Source organism: Odocoileus virginianus, unplaced genomic scaffold (genome assembly GCF_023699985.2).
Source record: "Odocoileus virginianus isolate 20LAN1187 ecotype Illinois unplaced genomic scaffold, Ovbor_1.2 Unplaced_Contig_32, whole genome shotgun sequence".
In the NCBI taxonomy this organism is placed as follows: Eukaryota; Metazoa; Chordata; class Mammalia; order Artiodactyla; family Cervidae; genus Odocoileus; species Odocoileus virginianus.
This window is the reverse complement of record NW_027224349.1, coordinates 812,679-831,067: the sequence shown is the minus strand read 5'-3', so window position 1 is coordinate 831,067 and position 18,389 is coordinate 812,679. Positions and strand designations below refer to the sequence as shown.

General features: G+C 43.3%; 1 protein-coding gene across 5 annotated transcripts in view; it reads right to left on the bottom strand.

Annotated features, from left to right (window-relative positions):
• LOC110143881 (zinc finger X-chromosomal protein) overlaps positions 1-18,389 on the bottom strand; it is a 66,318-nt gene that overhangs the window by 25,848 nt on the left and 22,081 nt on the right. The window contains exon 1 of one of the 5 annotated variants that reach the window (XM_070464602.1): positions 10,648-10,720. The exons of the other annotated variants lie outside the window; for them this stretch is intronic. The gene's annotated coding sequence lies outside the window, so the exon portion shown is untranslated. Of the gene's footprint in view, positions 1-10,647; positions 10,721-18,389 lie in introns of those variants that run through there. 5 annotated transcript variants of the gene reach the window in all.

Sequence of the window (18,389 nt, the reverse complement as noted above, 5' to 3'; positions counted from 1 at the left end):
TGTTCTATATTCCCTGAATTTTATCCTAAATTATGAAACTCAGATCTAAAGACACATAATTCAACTTTCAAAAAGGGAAACAAGTGAATTTTAAAAGCAGCAAAGAGAAAAATTTCTCTAATATGTCATCGCTAAAGTTATAGATGTATTTCTCAGAAGAAACAATGTAATCTAGAAGCTAGTATTAAAAGAATTTTTTTTAAATGGGACTATATTGCTTTACAGTGTTGTGTTAGTTTCTACTGCACAACAAAGTGAATCAACAGTATGTGTACATTTACTTCCTCCTCCTTTTGGAATTCCATTTAGGTCACAAAGATCATCAAGCAGAGTTCTCCATGCCTTATAGTAAGTTCTCATTAGCTGTCTGTTTTTATATACTGTATTCATGCTATCAATAGTGTCTAAGTGTCTATCCCTATCTCCCAATTTATCCCATTCCTCCCATCCCAACACTATTTTTCATGTTTAGTCTGAAGAACTCCTTTCAGTATTTATTATAAGGCAGGTCTACTGGTGATGAACTCTTTTGCATCTGTTTGGTAAATTCTAACTTTCCTTCATTTCTGAAGGACATGTAGGACAATAATAAATTATTCTATAAATCAAAGACAAAAACTATTAAACAATAACATTAGCTACAATTTCTAGATGAAGATACAATATAAGAAAGATAAACGGTAATAACAGAAATGTCAGTGAGGAGTAAAAGGACAGAGCTTTTGTATATAATAAAGTTTTAAGTTGTCATCAACTTAAGACAGATCATTAGGTGCATAAGATTATTGTTAAGCCTCATACTGTTAACCAGAGACCTACAGTAGATACATAAAAGGTAAAAGAGAAGAAAGTTACCATTATGAAAAATAATCAGAAGGAAAAACAAAGAAATTCAGAAAAGAGTAAGATAGTAAGTCTTTAAGTATCATTAACGACCCTGATGTTAAATGGACTAAATTTTCCAATCAAAGGACAGAGTGGCTAGATCGGTTAGAAAAGAAAAAGAAAAAAGAAGACTCAGCCACCAACTATATGCTGTACACAGGACACTCACTGTATGAGTTAAGGACAAAAACAGGCTAAATGTGAAGAGTTGGGTAAAGATATTCCTTTCAAGAGGAAATTAAAAAAGAGTAGAGATAGCTATACATTAGACAAAACCACAGTAACTCAAAAATGGAATAGAAGGTTTTTATGTAATGATAAATGGCCAATGCATCCAGACATACACCAAAAATATGTATGAAACCAACACTGCATCTTGCATTAAGCAAATACTAAATGGAGAAGTCTTACTGTTGTAATATATTTCTTTCCATTTTATTTTTTTTTCCATTTATTTTTATTAGTTGGAGGCTAATTACTTTACATCACTACAGTGGTTTTTGTCATACATTGAAATGAATTAGCCATGGATTTACGTGTATTCCCCATCCCAGTCCCCCCTCCCACCTCCCTCTCCACCCGATCCCTCTGGGTCTTCCCAGTGCACCAGGCCGGAGAACTTGTCTCATGTATCCAACCTGGGCTGGTGATCTGTTTCACCCTAGATAATTTACATGTTTCAATGCTGTTCTCTTGAAACATCCCACTCTCGCCTTATGGAAGTATAACTTTCCAATACTGTAATATATTTCTTATTTCAAATTCATTAGTATTTGTTTTGAATGGAGAAATAAATTAAAATAACTAATAAGTCTCCAGAGGCTTCAATATAACAACTTTTAACAGACAGATCATCCGAATCCAAAATCTACAAATACTATTTGAACTACACATCAGATCAAATGGATCTAACACACATACCATCCAAAACCAACAAGATATTCCATCCAAGCAGCAGGATCCTCATTCTTCTCAAGCACACTTGGACTATTCTTCATATATGTCCCAAGTCTTATCAAACTTAGGAAAAATTAATTTATAGCAAGTATCTTTCCTTACAACACTGGTATGAAATGAGAAATCATCAAAAATCTTTCAACAAAAAAATCCTACAAAACAAAACGGTAGAATTTTGAATCCTACCAAAAATTTACAGGAGGGCTGAGTTATCCCACTCAAACTCATCCAGAAAATTTGAGAGGTAGGAAAACTCCCAAACTCATACTTTGAAGCTAACATCACCCAGACTGCAAAACCAAAGATACCACAAAAAAATAAAACTACAGGCCAGGGATGGTCCTAAGATGGCGGAGGAAAAGGATGGGGAAACCACTTTCTTCTCCCACAAATTCATTGAAAAAACATTTGAACGCTGAGCAAATTCCACAAAACAACTTCTGAATGCTGGCAGAGGATATGAGGCACTCAGAAAAGCAGCTAGTTGTCTTTAAAAGGAGGTAAGACAAAATATAAAAGATAAAATGAGACACTAAAGAGGTAAGGACAGAGACCCTCCCTAGAAGGGAGTCTTAAAAGAGGAGAACTTTCCAAACACCAGGAAAACCTGTCATGGGGGGTTGGGGGAGTTTTGGAATCTCCGAGGGTAACATAACCGGGAGGAAAATGAAAAAATAAATAAATAAAATGCACAGATTACCTGCCTAATGGGCAACTCCCAGTACTCAGATCCATGACCAGCAAGCAGGGGCTGAACAGAGCAGTACAGGCTGCATTCCTTAGAGTAACAATAAGGCCTGAATACCCTGAGGGCAATCTAAGGGAACTAAGGTGAGACAGCAACCCAAACTGTGGGATAGCAAGAGAGAGAGGAAAGAAAAAAGAAAGACAACTATCCCATGAAAAGCCCTAACCTGATAGGAATACCAGACCACCTGACCTGCCTCCTGAGAAATCTGTATGTATGTCAGGAAGTTAGCAGTTAGAACTGGACATGGAACAACAGACTGGTTCCAAATAGGAAAAGGAGAACCTCAAGGCTGTATACTGTCACCCTACTTATGTAACTTATATGCAGAGTACATCAAGAGAAATGCTGGGCTGGAGGAATCATAGGCTGGAACCAAGGTCTGGTTGATATACTGGGAGAAATATCAATAACCTCAGATATGAAGATGACACCATCCTTATGGCAGAAAGTGAAGAACTCAAGAGCCTCTTGATGAAAGTGAGAGAGGAGAGTGAAAAAGTTGGCTTAAAGCTCAACAATCAGAAAACTAAGATCAAGGCATCCGGTCCCATCACTTCATGGAAAATAGATGGTAAAATGGTGGATACAGCAGCTAACTCATTTTTCTGGGCGCCAAAATTACTGCAGATGGTGATTGCAGCCATGAAATTAAAAGATGTTTACTCCTTGAAGCAACTCCACGTTCAAGGTCAGGAGGGGCGGCTGTTAGGAGATACCCCTCGTTCAATGTAAGGAGCACTGGCTGCGCTTTGTTGGAGCAGACATGAAGAGATAGCCCACATCCAAGGTAAGAGAAACCCAAGTAAGATGGTAGGTGTTGCGAGAGGGCATCAGAGGGCAGATACACTGAAACCATAATCACAGAAAACTAGCCAATCTGATCACATGGACCACAGCCTTGTCTAACTCAATGAAACTAAGCCATGCCATGTGGGCCACCCAAGACAATCGGGTCATGGTGTGGAGAGGTCTCACAGAATGTGGTCTACTGGAGAAGGGAATGGCAAACCACTTCAGTATTCTTGCCCTGAGAACCCCATGAAAAGGCAAAATGATACAATACTGAAAGAGGAACTCCCCAGGTCGGTAGGTGCCCAATATGGTACTGGAGATCAGTGGAGAAATAAGTCCAAAAGAATGAAGGGATGGAGCCAAAGCAAAAACAATATCCAGATGTGGATGTGACTAGTGATACAAGCAAGGTCCAGTGCTGTAAAGAGCAATATTGCATAGGAACCTGGAGTGTTAGGTGCACGAATCAAGGCAAATTGGAAGTGGTCAAACAGGAGATGGCAAGAGTGGATGTTAACATTCTAGGAATCAGTGAACTAAGATGGACTGGAATAGGTGAATTTAACTCAGATGACCGTTATATCTACTACTGTGGGCAGGAATCCCTTAGAGAAATGGAGTACCATCATGGAAAACAAAAGAGTCCAAAATGCAGTACTTGGATGGAATCTCAAAAATGACAAAATGATCTCTGTTTGCTTCCAAGGCAAACCATTCAATATCACAGTAATCCAAGCCTATGCCCCAACCAGTAATGCTGAAGAAGCTGAAGCTGAACGGTTCTATGAAGACCTACAAGACTTTTAGAACTAATACCCAAAAAAGATGTCCTTTTCATTATAGGTGACTGGAATGCAAAAGCAGAAGTCAGGAAACACCTGGAGTAAGAGGCAAATTTACTCTTGGGAGTATAGACTAAAGCAGGGCAAAAAGAATAATAGAGTTCTGCCAAGAGAATGCACTGGTCATAGCAAACACCCTCTTCCAACAACACAAGAGAAGACTCTACACATGGACATCATCAGATGGTCAACACTGAAATCAGACTGATTATATTCTTTGCAGCCAAAAATGAAGAAGCTCTATACAGTCAGCAACAAAAACAAGACCAGGAGCTGACAGTGGCTCATATCATAAACTTCTTATTGCCAAATTCAGACTGAAATTGAAGAAAGTGGAGAAAACCACTACACCATTCAGGTATGACCTAAATCAAATCCCTTATGACTATACAGTGGAAGTGAGAAATAGATTTAAGGGACTAGATCTGACAGAGTGCCTGATGAACTATGGATGGAGGTTTGTGACACTGTACAGGAGACAGGAATCAAGACCATCCCAAGAAAAAGAAATGCAAAAAAGCAAAATGGCTGTCTGAGGAGGCCTTACAAATAGCTATTCAAAGAAGGGAAGTGAAAAGAAAAGATCCATTTGAATGGAGAGTACCAAAGAATAGCAAGGAGAGATTAAAAAGTCTTCCTTAGCACACAACTGCACTCATCTCACATGCTAGTAAAGTAATGCTCAAAATTCTCCAAGCCAGGCTTCAGCAGTATGTGAACCGTGAACTTCCAGATGCTCAAGCTGGTTTTAGAAAAAAAAAGAGGAACTAGAGATCAAATTGCCAGCATCCGCTGGATCATCAAAAAAGCAAGAGAGTTCGAGAAAAACATCTATTTCTGCTTTAATGACTATGCCAAAGTCTCTGACTGTGTGGATCGCAATAAACTGTGGAAAATTCTGAAAGAGATGGGATGACCAGACCACCTGACCTGCCTCTTGAGAAACCTATATGCAGGTCAGGAAGCAACAATTAGAACTGGACATGGAACAACAGACTGGTTCCAAATAGGAAAAGGAGTATGTCAAGGCTGTATATTGTCACCCTGCTTATTTAACTTATATGCAGAGTATATCATGAGAAACACTGGGCTGGAGGAAGCACAAGCTGGAATCAAGATTGCCAGGAAAAATATCAATAACCTCAAATATGCAGATGACACCATTCTTATGTCAGAAAGTGAAGAAAAACTCAAGAGCCTCTTGATGAAAGTGCAAGAGTAGAGTGAAAAAGCTGGCTTAAAGCTCAACATTCACAAAACTAAGATCAAGGCATCCGGTTGTATCACTTCATGGCAAATAGATGGGGAACAGCGGCTGACTTTATTTTTCTGGGCACCAAAATCACTACAAATGGTGACTGCAGCCATGAAATTAAGACACTTACTCCCTGGAAGGAAAGTTATGACCAACCTAGACAGCATACTAAAAAGCAGAGACATTACTTTATCAACAAAGTTCATCTAGTCTAGGCTATAGTTTTTCTAGTGGTCTGTATAGATGTGAGAGTTGGACTGTAAAGAAAGCTGAGCGCAGAAGGATTGACACTTTTGAACTGTGGTGTTGGAGAAGACTCTTGAGAGTCCCTTGGACTGCAAGGAGATCCAACCAGTCCATCCTAAAGGAAATCAGTCCTGGGTGTTCACTGGAAGGACTGATGTTGAAGCTGAAACTCCAATACTTTGGCCACCTGATGCAAAGAGCTGACTCACTGGAAAAGACCTTGATGCTGGAAAAGATTGAGGGCAGGAGGAGAAACTCAGGGGACAACAGAGGATGAGATGGCTGGATGGCATCACCAACTCAAAGGACATGGGTTTGGGTGTACTCCAGGAGTTGGTGATGGAACAGGGAGGCCTGGTGTGCTGCAGTGCACGGGGTCTCAAAGAGTCGGACACACCTGAGCAACTGAACTGAAAAAGAATACATCTGAATCAGTTCTAATGAGGTGGATGAAACTGGAGCCTACTACACAGAATGAAGTAAGTCAGAAAGAAAAACACTGATACAGTATACTAACGCATATATATGGAATTTAGAAAAATGGTAATGATGACCCTATATGCGAGACAGCAAAGGAGACACAGATGTATAGAACAGTCTTTCAGAGACTGCAGCAGAAGGGAAGGGTGGGATGAATTTAATAGAACAGCATTGAAACATGTATATTATATGTGAAACAGATCGTCAGTCCACGTTTGATGCATGAGACAGGATGCTCGGGGCCGGTGCACTGGGATGACCCAGAGGGATGGGATGGGGAGAGAGGTGGTGGCGGGGTTCAGGATGGGGAACACATGTACACCCATGGCTGATTCATGTCAATGTATGGCAAAACCACTACAATACTGTAAAATAATTAGCCTCCAATTAAAAATAAACCCACAAGCCAATATCACTGATTAATATAGATGCAAAAATCCTAAACAAAATTCTAGCAGACAGAATCCAACAATATATCAAAAAGACCATACATCATGACCAAGTCAGCTTCATTCCAGGGATTCAAGGATTCTTCATTACTTGCGAATCAATCAATATGACACACCATAATACAAACTAAAAGATACAAATCATACAATTATCTCAGTAGATGCAGAGAAAGGCTTTGACAAAATGAAACAAACATTTATGATAAAAATCCTCCAGAAAGCTGACAGAAAAGGAACATACCTCAACATGATGAAAGCCATAACAACAGACCTACAGCAAACATTCTCCTCAATGGAGAAAAACTTAAAGCATTTCCTCTAAGATCAAGAACAAGACAAGAGTGCTCACTCTCACCACTACTACCCAACATAGTTTTAAAAGTTTTGGCCACAGCAATCAGAGCAGAAAAAGAAATAAATGGAATTCAGATTGGAAAAGAACAAGTAAAACTTTCACTGTTGGCAGATGACACAATCCTCTACATACATGTACATGTGGCTAATTCATGTTGATGTATGGCAAAAACCATAAACATGTTGTAAAGAAATTATCTTCAAATTAAAATTTATTTTTCAAAAAGAAAAAAGAAATGAAAAATCAGTACCAAGAAAATGGGAAACTAACAACAAAACACCTGTGAAATAATCAATCATATTAAAATATAAAATGTTCTAATGCAAAAATGGAAACAAAACACACTAAAACTTATTAGATGCAGCAAAAGCAAATAATTCACATGAAAAATAAGCATCTCAAATAAACAACCTTCCCCCTCAAGGAACTAGAAAAAGAACAAAAACTAAGCTCAAAGTTGGCAGAAAGAAAGAGAAGGACATAGCAGAAAGAAACAAAACAGTCACCAGAAACATAGAAAAGATAAGCAAACCTAGGAACTGTTTTAAACTGACAAATGTTTAGCTAGACTGAAAAAAAAAAGCAAAATAAAATCAGAAATAAAAGAGACATTACTACAGACATTAGAGAAACAGAATCAATAAGAACAGGTACATGTCAACAATTGAATAACCTACAAAACATGGATAAAGTCCTAGAAACATACTTCCTAACAAGACTATACAAGCAAGAAACAGAAATAAACAAATAAGGCCGCAAGAAAGACAATGCCTGATTTCCCTCAACCTCTGGGACTTAGCAGGTAAGACCCTTCTTGACCCTATTAGACAAGAGGCAGACTGGCAGTTTAAGTGTTTCATCAAGTGGAAATACCAAAAACACCTGGGATACCGAGAGCCAAGAAAGAAACATCAATAAGAAGGTAGGATAAATGGGAGAAAGCTGATCTAAAGCAACTGTATTAGAAAACATGATTAAAAATTTCAAAAAGGGATTTGATGGGACTTGACAGGACAAAGATGATGCCCAACCAGCTCTGCATTCTCTGCCAGGTTGAATGGCCTGTGATGGGAGTCGGCTGGCCTCCAGAAAACATTATGAACTTAATTAATAAAGACAGTCTATGACAGTTAAAGGAAAACCTCAACAGCCCCATCAATTCCCATACATAAGACTCTCGACTAGGGATAGCCCAGAATCTCCCCGCCCCCTGAAATGGGCTCAATTTTATATCCAAACTGGAGAGGGGAAGATATTAATGGCCCAAAAGGTAGTCAAAGATGAAAAGGAGATCTTACAGGATTCAGAAGGGTGAAGAAAGTCCCCCACCACCATAATGGATGATGATCCCACCAACCAATTTTCCTGCAGTGCCAAGAGCCTCCCCACAGAGAACTGACCAGAGGCTGGTAAGCATCCCAGCATCTCCACCTTCACCAGTCCTCCCGACAGCCCCACAGGTTGCAGAGCCTCCATTCCAGCAAACTCCAACCTTAGTTGAAGGGGCAACAAGCTAAAACCCACCGGACTCAACCAATGCTGATGTCATGTGCCCCAAGCTCAATCCTCTGCTCCCAGTAAGTACTATCGTATGAGGGGAGGGTAACACTGGGATTAAGCAGAGACTGCTCTACCAGACAGCCAGGGGAAAAGGTACCACTACAGATGCCTCTTAGAGAAGTCCAACAACCGCTGGTGCAAGGGGAGGACAGTAAATACCATCAAACTCCTGTAGCTTCTCATTAACTGACATATTTAAGCGGCAAAAGCATACCCCCCCCTTACTCAGAAGACCCAGAGATATTACTAGATTGATGGAAACCATCTTTCACACCCATCAGTCAACAAAGGATGATGCCATGCAATTACTGACATGTCTCTTCAGTACTGAGGAGGGATATAAGATTAATACGGAAGTAAAAGAATGGTTCTGAGAGATGGTTCCAGAAGGTGTTGCAAAGCCAGATACATGGATACAGCAAGCCTTCCCCACCAATAAACCTAACTGGGACTATAACACAGAAGAAGGGAGGATTCAACTAGACAGATATCAGACAGCCATTACACAAGGGTTGAAGAGGGGACCCGTAAGCCAGTGGACATGTCAAAACCTGCTTCGGTAACTCAGAACAGAAATCAATCACCTTCTGAATTTTATGAGGCTCAGCGAAGCGTAGAGACTTTATAAACCTATGGACCCAGAAGCTGTGGGCTCTCAGCTTGTTGTAAACTTGGCATTCATCTCACAGGCATATCTCGATATTAAGCAAAAGCTTCAAAAGACAGAAGGGGTACTATCCATGTCCAGCTCCCAGTTAACTGAAATAGCAGACAGTGTTCTTAAACAAGGACACGGAAATAAAAAAAGAAATATGAAAAGAGATACAAAGAGGAACAAAACAGACCAGAGATTTGCAATGCTAGCTGCTGCTCTGGGAAAGTCTATCTTGGGCCCTCCGGAAAAACCTCTTCCTATTCCAGGGACAGGACAGTCCTTCAACCAGTCCCAACAGAGGCCCTGGGCCCTGTTACAGCCAAACTAGTGTGCCCAGTGCCGAGGTTTTGGCCACTGGAAGAATGAATGTCCTAAGGCACAGACGGAAGAGAAAGCTCCAGCAGTTGTGTGCCCTGCTGACGTGGAATTAAACAGGGCTGCCAGGGTTCAGAGATACAAGGTCCTCGAGAGCCCATGGTAACCTTACAAGTGGGGGACGAAAACACTGACTTTATGGTGGATACAGGAGCAGAACTGTCAGTAGTAACAAAACCTGTGGCACCACTGTCCAAGAGACTACAGCTGTAACTGAGTTATCAGGAGAAGAGACGATTAAGTCATTTTGCCAGCCCAGAACATACCAGATTGGGGGGGGGGGGGGGGGGGGGGACGGACAAGTGGTTCACAAATTCCTCTAAATTCTGAGTGCCCACTACCCATGGTGGGAAGAGAACTGCTCTCCAAACTGAGAGCACAAGTGACATTCTCCCCTGAGAAGAGGCCCACCTTCCAGGTAGGTACTATGACTTATTGGCTCTGTCTCTCAATACCCCCAAGATGAGTGGAGGTTGCATAAGCCTCCGCAGGAAGTGCAGGGTGGGCTGGAAGAGCTTGAAGTGAAGTCACTCAGTCTTGTCCGACTCTTTGTGATCCCATGGACTGTAGCCTACCAGGTTCCTCCCATGGGATTTTCCAGGCAAGAGTACTGGAGCAGATTGCCATTTCCTTCTCCAGAAGATCTTCCCCATCCAGGGATCGAACTCACGTCTCTGGCATTGTAGGCAGACACTTTACTGTCTGAGCCACCAGTGAAGAGGTTGAGAGACAGCAAACTCAATTATTCCCTGAGGTCTGGGCAGGAGATAACCCCCCAGGCCAGCTAAACATCAAGCCCCAGTGATAACAGAACTCAAACCAGGCACCATCCTGGTTAGAAAGTGCCAGTACCCACTACCGATAGAGGCCTGGGCCGGCATACTGCCCCACATCAATAGATTGAAACAAGCGGGCATTCTGGTAGAGTGCCAGTTGGCTTGGAATACACCCACCCTGCCAGTCAAAAAGGAAGTGTGACAGGACTAGAGGCCTGTACAAGATCTCCAGCTAGTCAACCCCACTGTTCCAAACCCCTCTACCTTACCTAGCCTCCTCCAGCCGAATACTGAAGTTACACTTGCCCAGATCTCAAGGATGCCTTCTTCTGTATACGTCTCATCCCAGAGTCTGAATCTCTGCCTGTCAATGGAAAGATCCAATAGGGCGCATCAAACAACAGCTCACCTGGACTCATCTTCCCACAAGGGTTTAAGAATTTGCGGACCCTTCTTGGAGGGGAAGCCTTGACTTCTGACCTGGACTCATTCCAGCTGGAAAAGTACAGGTGTTGGCTCCTACAATACGTGGATGACCTGCTACTGGCTGCTGAGACCAAGGAAAAATGCTGGGAAGGGACAAAAGCACTGCTCCAACTGCTGATGGAACCAGGTTACCAGGTGTCAAAGAAGGTGGCACAGGTCTGCAAAGAGGAGGTAAGGTATCTAGGCTTTGTTTTAAAGAAGAGCACAAGTTATCAGACCAGTCCAGAAAAGAGGTGATCCTGAGAATCCCAACACCTAAGATTCGTTGGCAGGTTTGAGAGTTTTCAGGAGCTACTGGGTTTTGCAGAATCTGGATTCCAGGGTATTCCCAAACAGTCCAGCCATTACATGAACCCCTGACAAGGCCTGAGAAGAATCTGCTAAATTGGACCAAAAACAACAAAAAGCCTTTGATGAACCAAGGCTGGCAACTACATCAGCCCCTGCTTTAGGGCTGCTAGACCTTACCAAGCTATTTACTCTATACGTAACTGAAAAAGACAAAACAGCAATGAGAATGTTAACTCAGACTGTAGGAACGTGGGCAAGACCTGCAGCCTATCTCTGAAAGTGGTCTGGCCATGTCACCACTGGGTGGCCTGGATGCTTGTGAACAACTGCAGCAGTTGCTCTACTAGTACGAGAAGCTACTAAATTGACTCTAGGCCAAGATCTGGTCGTAAGAGTCCCACATAAGGTCAACACACCCTTACGAAGAGACCCCCCCCAAATGGCTGTGAAACTCAGAAATTATTCAATATCAAGGGCTGTTATGTAAAAATCCTAACCTCTGTATTGAGCCTTCCCAGACTTTAAACCCAGCCACACTCCTTCCAGGAGAAGGAAATGGCAACCCACTCCAGTATTCTTGCCTAAGAATCCCATGGACAGAGGAGCTCAGCAGGCTGCTGTACACAGGGTCACAAAAAGTTGGACACGACTAAGGCGACTTAGCATGCACACATGCACTGGGGAAGGACATGGCAACCCACTCCAGTGTTCTTGCCTGGAGAATTCCATGGAAAAAGGAGCCTGGTGGACTGCCGTATATGGGGTCACACAGAGTTGGACACAACTGAAATGACTTAGTAGCAGCAGCAATATACTTCTTCTGGTGGTAGAAGGTGGACTTCCTCATGACTGCGGGAAGTCTTGGAAGAAACCTACACTAGCAGACCCGACCTCCGAGACCAATTCCAGACCCTGACTGGATCCTCTACACTGATGGCACTAGCCCGATAAAACAAGGACAATGGTTGTCAGGTTGTCAGGCTGCACCACAGTCACAGAAAAGACTGTCACTGAAGCTGGCTCCTTGCCACAACACTGGTCTGCTCAACAAGCTGAGTTCTGGGCCTTTATTCGAGCACTCCAGCTGTCAAAGGCAAGAAGGTAAACATCTATATCGACTGCAAGTGTGCTTTTGCCACATTACATGTACACAGGGCTCTGTATAAGGAGAGAGGCCTTTTGACAGCTAGTGAAAAAGATATTAAAAATAAGGAAGAAATTCTGACCCTATTAGATGCTGTCTGGGAACCAGAAAGGGTTGCAGTCATACACTGCCGAGACATCAAAAAGAGTATACCCCCCCCCCCGCCACCCCTGGGCTTGGCGAAATAGACTGGCAGATAAGACCACTAAACAAGCAGCCGAGGGCTTGGGGGTGACAAGTGAAGCCCCTATTAAAGCTCTCATATTGGCGGAGCTGCCTGAGCTAACGCTGGACTCTCCAAAATACACTGAAGCCCAAAACCAACTAGCCAAAGCAGAAGGGGCCATCAAGACTGAAAAGGGATGGTGGGAATTGCCAAGTGGCAAATTATTGGTACTGGAGGAGTTGCAATCCACTCTACTAAGCCAAACACACCAAGAGACCCACCTAGGCCATGATAAACTGGAAGAGCTAATTTGAAAATATTTCTTGGTTCCCCACCTCTCTTCCCTATGCAGGACAAAATCTCAGAATTGCACTGTGTGCTCACAGGTCAATGCTGCCTCTCGGCACAGACAGAAACCTCCAGGAATTCAGCTAAAAGGCATGCTGCCTTTCAAACACTGTAAGTGGACTGCACTAGAATGAAACCTCGCTGACACTACTGTTACCTGCTGGTAATGGTATGAACGTTTTCAGGATGGGTAAAAGCTTTTCCTACCTGGACTGAAAGCACATCTGAAGTAGTCCAGTGCCCTCTTAGGGAGATAAGTTTCCAGATTTGGATTTCCTACCAGCATTGGATCGGACAATGGCCTGGCTTTCGTAGCTGATTTAGTACAACAAGTAAGCAAAACTTTAAACATCAAATGGAAACTACACACTGCATATAGGCCCCAGAGTTCTGGGATGGTGGAACAAAACTGACACACTTTCCAAATGGATCAGAGACTGACTGCTCCTGGGTGGACTTGCTTCCGATGGCTCTGCTCAGACTCAGGATGACCCCACAGTCCCATGGCTATTCTCCATATGAAATTGTGTATGGGAGGCCCCCTCCCATAATAAAACAGGTGTCAACCAATTTGCCTCAGGTAAGGGGGGGATGAGATTTCGTGCAGATGGAACAGACAGATAAGGTAATTAGTCATGCATATAAGTTTGTAGGAGAAAGAGAGCCATTCCCCTTGGGGGAACAGATTCAAGAGTTTACATCTGGTGAGCAAGTACAGGTTAAAGACTGGAAACATGATTTACTAGCCCCTTGGTGGAAGGGCCCTTATACTGTTATTCTAACTACCCCTACTGCAGTTAAAGTTGCAGGTATTGCCCCTTGGATCCATCATATGAGGGTGAAGAGAAACCCACGCAGACCCAGAAAACGCTGAGTGGACTGCACAGAGGGACCCCACTGACCCTGGAGAGACTAAGATCATCCTTAAGAAGAAGGAAAAGAAGATCCCAGATGAGCCCCTTCAGGATGAAGCCACAAAATCAACTCCTGCTGTTTGGCCCAATCAACATGATTTTGAATTTAACTTCCGTTTCAACTCAGGACGTTTTCAGCTCATGGGCACATTTCTACGTGGGCTTCCACAATACCTCCAACTGTTGGGTACATGGGGCTGTGCCTCCGTCTGTGATGGACGGACTCTCCTGGCGAGTGTCACCGCTCTGCCAAGATTTTAAACCACTCTGCTCTTTTCTGGGAACAACAAAAAGAGACTTTCCTTTCTCTTGTCAATCATAATCTCTCCCTGCTCTCTTGGTGTAAGCCAGACCTACAGTCAATAGACTCAGGTCATGGGGTTACATTTGATGTAAACACCAGTTTCATAGGAGTAACAAAAGCCTATACCTCATATTTAAAGAACAAAAGGAAAAAAGCTCCCTGACCAGGCAAGGGAGGACAGGCCTCTAGGTATGTTGAACAATTCTACCAAGTTTGGGATGAATATTTCTGGATGACCCCAGAAAAGGGTCAATTAATTACTCCCACCATTATATGCTGGGAACAAAAAGAACAAAGGGTAGGGTTTGGTGACCTCCATTAGACCCAAAAGAACTAAAATATATGGGGTACCTATCCCCTGAACAATGTAAATGAACATTCGAGGTCACATACCACCCCAACCAGTCCATCCATTGGCCAGGCTCTGATTGGAAATATAACCCTGGAATCCACTGGGTGGCACCCAATGGAACCCAATGGCTTTGTGGGCCTAACCTTTGGCCTTGGTTACCACTTGGCTGGGTAGGCCGCTGCACACTGGAATTCACTCTTGCCCATGGCAGCAGAAAGCCTAACCTACAACAATCAAACATTTCCTTGGGCGCATATACAACCAGGCAATTTGGGTCCAGGAGAAAGCTTACGATCTCTCGAGAGTCAGATATAGGGGAATCCACCCCAGGACTGATGCCCTGGGAATGAGTTATAAACTATACTACTGTTGAAATGGGAAATAAGGCTAGATTCTCTTCAGACACCCCACTGGGTCACATTTGGCCCACTGGGAGGGACATCACGGTCATCTTCACCCAGTGTTGTAATGATGAGCAAAAAAACTAAAAATCCTAGATCAGGCTAGAAAAGTGGTTGATGAAAGACAGCAGGTGGATGTCAGTCTGACCCCTGCAGAAGAGGCAATCCCCTGAGTCAGAGTGGGATCCTAATATAAGGGCAGGAAAGGAACGCCTAAGACACCTTATGACTTGCCTACAATGATCCCAGGTGTCCAAGAAGTCATTAATTATAATAAGGTAAAAGAGGTTACACAGGGAAAGAATGAAAATTCAGCTTTTGAGGAAGACTCAAAGAGGCCTGTAAAAACTTTACCCAGGCAGATCTGAGAAGTATGGAAGGAAGAGTCCTGTTGGCCCATTTCTTCATAACCCAGGCAGCCCCAGACATAAAGAGAAAATTGTAAAAACTAGGAAAAGAATCAGAGAACCCAATCTCTGATGTGGCGGTGGATGCAAATAGGGTGCTTTTTAATAGGGACCAGGATAGGAAGCCAAATGGGAGCAAAAGGAAGCCCAGAAGGACAGAAGAATAGTGAGGCAAACCCAAGACTTGACCTGACAACAGGTTAAAATCCTGGCCCTTATTAATCCTGCCACTGAGAGAGTCACAAGGAGAGCAAGGAAGTAAAAAGGATCGTAGAAATCCACCATGGTTGAGATGCACCCACTGTGCCTTCAGCAGAGAGGGTGGGCATTGGCAAGGGCAGTGTCCACATCACCCTAAGGGAAGGCATTAAGAGACACCTCCACTTGCTCCCTCTGTGTCAGTCCTGGGTGACCAAGACTGAGGATAGCCAGGGACTCGAGAAACCCCCGAGGATGGCGAGATCCAGATCATTCCTCTTTACCCTTGGGTGACTCTAGAGACAGAAGGTAAGGATGTGAACTTTATTTTGGACACAGGGGCTGCCTTCTGTTTTCTTCCTTTCTGCTTAGGATCTTTAGACTCCCTGACTAAAATGGTGATGGGGTAGATGGAAAACCCCAAAGCCGAAATTTTACTAAGCTCCTCCACTGTAAGGTGGGCAACTGGTAGGGGACCCATCCCTTCTTACACATCCCTGCCTGCCTGCTCCCCTACTAGGGAGAGAACCTCTCTGCCACTTCCAGACCAGAGTGACTTGGGGAAAGCTAGAAACTGGTAATTTCCTTTGCCTGGTGTCTGAATATTTGCAGTCAGATGTAGAAAAGGAGTCTATCACTTTCTTAGATGATGTTAATCCTCAGATGCGGGATGTTTCCAGCCATGGCTAGCCATAAATGTTCCACCAGTGAAGAGTTTTCTGAGGCCAAATGCTCCCTAACCCTGGAAAAGACAATTATCCCTTAAAACCAGAAGTTCTCAAGGGTCTTAGACCATTAGCAAACAAATAACAGGCTACTGGAATTCTAATCACCTGTGAGTCTCCCTACAACACCCCAATCTTGCCTGTTAAGAAACCTGATGGATCTTTACAGTTTGTCCAGGATCTAAGAGCTATTAATGAAGCTGTGGTCCCCATCCACCCCACAGTCCTGAACCCGTATACACTCCTATCCCAAGTCCCAGGAAATGCTAAGTACTTCTCAGTCTTGGATCTTAAGGATGCTTTCTTTTGCATTCCTCTCCATCCTGAATGCCAAAAGCTCTTTGCCTTTGAGTGGCAGGACCTGAGAATAAAGGAAACCATACAACTTTGCTGGACCTGACTACCACAGCGGTTTAGGACAGCCCTCATGTTTTCAGGACTTACTTGGGGACAGAACTAAGGGAATTAACCTTATGAACAGTAATCTAATATACTTTATGGATGACTTTCTCATAGCTAGCCCAGATTTTACCAGCTCTCAAATGGATACTATTAAAACTTTAAATTTCCTCTATGAAAAAGGGTTATCCTGTATCTCCCAAATAAGCTCAGATTAATTTAACCCACATTAGGATACCTTGGATTTATAATTACAGAAGGGAAAAGAATGTTCGACCTTCAGAGGAATCCCTCACCTTAAATACCCCGTACCTCCAAATGAGAAAACATCTTAGGGGATTTTTAGGAATGATTGGGTCTTGCCAGGTCTGGATCCCTGAATCTGGCCTGACCCCTATATGAGAAGTTAAGAGGGAAAGAGGAGGAGCCACTTGACTGGGATGAGACCTGAAAGGTTGCCTTTAATGCCCTGAAAGAGTCTATCACTACAGCCCAGCTTTAGGCCTCCTGAACCTGGAAAAGCCTTTCAGGCTGTATGTCTCTGAAAGGACAGGAACTGCTCTTGGGATGTTAGGGCAAATGATGGGGTGTGTATTACAACCCGTGACTTACCTCTCAAAACAACTAGATGAGGTGGCCAGAGGGTGGCCCACTTGCCTCTGGGCAGTAGCGGCCACCACTCTTATGGTTAAAGAGGCATCTAAGCTGACCCTGGGTCAGCCCACCACAGTGTATATGCCTTACCAGGTGCAAGCAGTCTTGGAAACTAAAAGGGATAGATGGATAACGGGGGAAGGATCACCCAATAACAAACCTTAATCCGTGACATGCCAGAAATAAAATTAAGGGAGTATCAGACTTTAAATACAACCACCTTAAAGCCAGATTCCCATACTTCCCCTTTAATCACCAACGATGCAAATCATAGGTGAGTTATAGCCTTCCTGCCCTGACCTATCAGGAAATACCCTTATCTGACCCAAAGGAAAAAAGGTACACAGATGTCAGTAGTTTTGCAGAAAAAGGAGAGAGGAAAGCAGGATATGCTGTAGTGAGCTTAGAAGAAATTAGGGGAAGTGGGTCTCTTCTCCCAGGCACTCAGTCCAGAAAGATTAACTTTTTGCCCTGACCAAGAGACTTGGAATTAGGGGAAGGAAAGAGGATTCATGTATATACAGATTCTAAATATGCTTTCCTCATTCTGCATGCCCATGCAGCAATTTGGAAGGAAAGAGGATGCTCAGTGCTTGAAGCTCTCCTATTAAACACAAAGAGCTCATTCTCAGGCTCCTGGAGGTGGTCAAACTTCCTGCTAAATTAGCTGTCATCCACTGCAAAGATCACCAAAAGGGACAAGAAAAGGAGGCCCAGGTAAACAGGAAAGCTGATCAAGAGGCAAAACAAGCCTCTCGGGAAGCTAACCCTGTTACTGCTATCTGTCCCCTTTTGCCCCAAGGAAACCCTGACTTCAAGTTACATCCAAGAGGAACATTCCTGATATGCCAAAGAGGGCTGGGAGACATGGGTGGTTCCAGACTGATCAGGACCAAATAATACTCCCTGACTCTCAGGTTTGGAAAACTAACTCTTTACATAAAAGTACCCATTCTGGAAGAGATAATCTGGAAACCTTACTCAACTCCATTCTCTACCACCCCCAGTTGGCGAAGGTTGTTCAACAGGTCACACAGAATTGTGATACCTGTCTAAGAAATAATCCAAAAACCAGACCCTTGCCACCTCCTCTAATTAAACCTGTACAACATCGGGGGTCACACCCACAAGAGGATTGGCAGGTGAATTTTATAGCTATGCCAAAGACCCAAGGGTTCTCTTATTTGCTAGTCCTTGTTGACACATTCATAGGATGGACTGA